Source organism: Canis lupus, chromosome 17 (genome assembly GCF_048164855.1).
Source record: "Canis lupus baileyi chromosome 17, mCanLup2.hap1, whole genome shotgun sequence".
NCBI lineage: Eukaryota > Metazoa > Chordata > Mammalia > Carnivora > Canidae > Canis > Canis lupus.
In genome coordinates this window covers 45,296,800-45,300,852 of record NC_132854.1, presented here as the reverse complement: position 1 = coordinate 45,300,852, position 4,053 = coordinate 45,296,800, and positions in this window count along the sequence as shown.

Here is a 4,053-nt window from a genome sequence, read left to right as displayed (position 1 = left end):
TCACAGAAAAGGTTTTTTAAAAATCTTGAAGTGCACCTACTGGCATATTGGTGAGAAATTTGTGTCTCATTCAAAGAGCAAGTTCAGTGCCACACATTGACACACCATCTGAGGAAAACCAAGGCTAGATCCACTTTTTAGATATGCAGGTATTTTATGATTTCCTTATCTAAACTATTGGCCTTCTACCCTGGTTGATCATTATCATTATATTTGCAGCTTTTATAAAACACACCGATACCTAGTATTCATGGCACAAAGCAATTGAATCAGACCTTTGGGGATTGCTGAGTAAGGATTTTTTTTTTTTAAGCTCCACTCCAATATGCTACCCAAACTGAGATCCACTGAGCTAATAATACATCCTCACAGCTGCCCAAAATTCTATCACTAGTAACTGCTTCCTTTGAATTCAGCAATTGTTTTTTGGTGATCTTCTTTTGAAACACAAATACTTTTAAAGATCTAATCCTCAAGTTTCTAGTAATTTAGCACTAATAAGTTTATCAGACTTTTAAATCATGACACAAGCATTACAATTATATATGTGAGGAAACTGTGCATGGAGCACACCCACTACCCTGTACTGGTTATGTACAGAAGTCAACAACTACCTAGATAAAGCGATATGCTGTGAAAACAGGAAAAGCTTTGCCATCAGAATGATCTCAAGAGGAACTTTAGAGATAGATCTGGTCTTTTGAAAACAAGAGCAACCTGGGAGGCATGTAACAAGAAAAAAAAAATATGGCTCATTATCTATGTGATTATAGGCAAGATACTTCTCAGAATCTCCATTTCATTATTTGCAAACACTAATACCTCATACTAATACTAATGCCTATTTCATGGAAATATTGTGAAGATTTAACCACATTATAAAGCTAAGGTTCTCTATGTATACCAGATACGTAACAAAAAAGTCAGTAAATGGTTGCCTTTAAATAAGGAAGATCTACTCTTATCCCTTCTAACCAGTACCACTTCTAACAGATAACTTTCTGAGCCAAGTTATAAGTTGGCTTAAATTTGCTTCTTGAGTGGTCTATATATAATATTCAGTAATATCATTATTTAACACTAATCTTAGCATTAAGAGTTTTGAGCTGAGAGGGTTTTTTTAAAGATTTTATTTATTTATTCATGAGGGAGAGAGAGAAAGAGAGAAAGAGAGAGAGAGGCAGAGACACAGGCAGAGGGAGAAGCAGGCTCCATGCAGGAAGCCGAACGTGGGACTCGATCCCGGGTCTCCAGGATTAGGCCCTGGACTGAAGGCGGCGCTAAACCACTGAGCCACCCAGGGATCCCCTGACAGGTTTTTTAAAATAAATGAGCATGCATTTCTTGATTTCTAAGGAAAATCCAGTAAAACTACACCTAAAAGAAATTAATTTTTCAATAAATTACTCAGTATAATTGTTGGAATTGTACCAAGGTGATGGATGAATTCAAAGTCTTAAATATGCTATACCTGTTTATTGGACTAAAACTCCGATGCTATAATAGTTGCAGTATCATGTGTAAGTAGCATATGTTCTGGGGGAAAAAAAGGGATGTTAGAACACGAGGTGGTCATGGATGATCCTGAATATGGGAATTTATTATGGCATTTAAATTGGTATGTATATACATATTTCTTATTTTACCTGATGCATGTAAAAAGTCAACGGACCTTGTGACAATGTGAAATAATAGACAAAGCATCTCAGAAATAAGCTCAGAATTATGTAGCCTGAGTCATGCGCAATTTCCTATAGTGTCAAGTAAAATGAGTATGAAGTACATCCTTAATAAGCAGAAACAAAAACTGATAGCCCTTACAAAGGAGGAATTCTCCTAAGAATATATATATATCACATATATATACTTCATATATGTATGAAAAATCTATCAATACAGTTCTTCTATTTAAAGGAAATTGATGGTGTAAGTAAACTATATTTATATATCCATCAATTCTCTTTATAAAGATCTTCAGCAGGAAAACTTTTGCACTTATGAATCATTTCTAAGACACGGTCAGTTGAGGCAGTTGGTATTGATGCCCAAACCATGCCACAGGTTGGATGGGTAGGGAGAACAGCAAATCTTTTTGTTTTTAGCTAGTAAATTTTTATGGAGCCTCCAAAATGAGCTAGCTCTGTGTTTGGGGTTGATATAACTCAGGGTTTGTGTACTTGAATACAGGATACATGAAATATTACAGAGAAAAATGAAAAATGTGCTACTGAACTGAAGAGAGATATTTATATGGATTGTAGTCAAAGAGGGCTTTGTGAGACAGCACTTGACTTGGGTCTTAAAAGTGAACAGATGCAAGTGGAGGAAGTGAAGGAGGCATTCTAGAGGGAAAAGCATATAAACACAGAGCTGGGAATAAGCACCGAATGCAGAGGGGCTACATTCCTTAGTTATTGCTATGTAACAAATCACCTCCCAACTTTAAACAAAGGCCATTTGCTATTGCCTATTATTCTAAGGTTGGCTAGGTGGTTCTGCCGAAGTGAGCTAGCTCAGTGTTATCTTAATTGGGCCTGCTGTCAGTTGGACTACAGTCAACTAGGTCAGCTGGGGTCTGGTCTAGAAAAACTCACTTATATTTGTCAGCTGGCTTGTTGGCTGAAGTGCCCAAGCTTGTCTCCACAGTCTTTCATGCTCTGGTTGGCTGCTGTGTGTTTTTTTTCTCACTTGGCAGGGGCCAAGGATACAAGAGAGCAAGAGCAGAAGCATGCCAAGGCCCCTTGAGGCCTAGACATGAACCTGGCTCGCTCATAGCTACTTTTGCCACATTATTTTGGTCAATGCATCTTACAGAGCCAGGCTAAAGTAGTAGGGAATTAGACTCCACCTCTCAATGGAAGGAGCTGCAAAGTCACATTGCAAATGGTATAGAACACAGGGAACAGCCATTTTTACAAATGATCTTTCTCATGGGCCAACCTCACTGAAGTACAGAAGTCATGAGAAAAAAAAAAGGAAATCATAAGAATATCTTTTTAGGAAGATTAGCTTGGCAAGAGCTCACAGTCAAATGTGAGAATTCATGGAAGAGACTGAAGGAGATGGGGGAGGGAGCTGAGTCAGTAATCCCCATAAGAGGTAGAAGGGCATGTCTTAGTCCATTTGGGCTGCTCTAACAAAATGCTACAGATTGAGTGGTTTATAAACAGTAGAACTATATTTCTCACAGTTCTGGAGGCTGAGAAGTCTAAGAAGCCTTAAGGCTCCAGCATGGCTGCATTCTGGTAAAGCGACTCTTCCTGGTTTATAGCTGGCACCTTCTCATATAGGCTGTGTCGTCATATGGTAGAAGGAGCTAGAAAGCTCTGTGCTGTCTCTTTCATAAGATGAATCCTATTCATAAGGGCTCCACCCTTATGACTTAAACATCTCCCAAAGGCTGCACCACCTAATGCCATCTATTTTAGAAGTTAAGATTTCAATATATGAGTTTGGGGGCAATACAAACATTTGGCTCATAGCAGGTCAAGTCAAGGATAGAGGCAGTATTGTAAGGATTTTTGTTTTGTTGACAGCAGCCACCAAATACGTGGTTCTATCCCCTTGAAAATATTTTGGGACATTTTTGAGTTGGTCATGACTCACAACCGTGTGTTTCCAAACTGTGTCTTTTGCTGCCTACGTCTTCAGGCTGAGGCCTGTCCTTGGACTCTGGCAGGTTGTGAGTATACAGTATATGCTGACTCCCCAAGTTAGTACCATATCTGGTAAATCTGCTGGTGTGAGCATTTCAGGTGCACATTCATCAGCATTCAGCTGTTCGACAACTGAAAGATTTTTTTATGGTGTTTGCACTCTCTTGAGCTGAAGGAGTTTCCCAGAAGATCTAAAACAAATTCCAATCTTAGTTTCCCAAATCCTGTTTGCAACCTCAAATATGCTTACTTTCAGACTGGATCCATCAAGCACCTTGCTTCATTCTTTTCTTGATCATTCCAACATGAGATCATCAACTACAACCTCCAAGCGTCATCACATATGCACCTGAACTCTACTTAGAGCAGGGATCCTGGTATCGCTTCTAGCAAAACT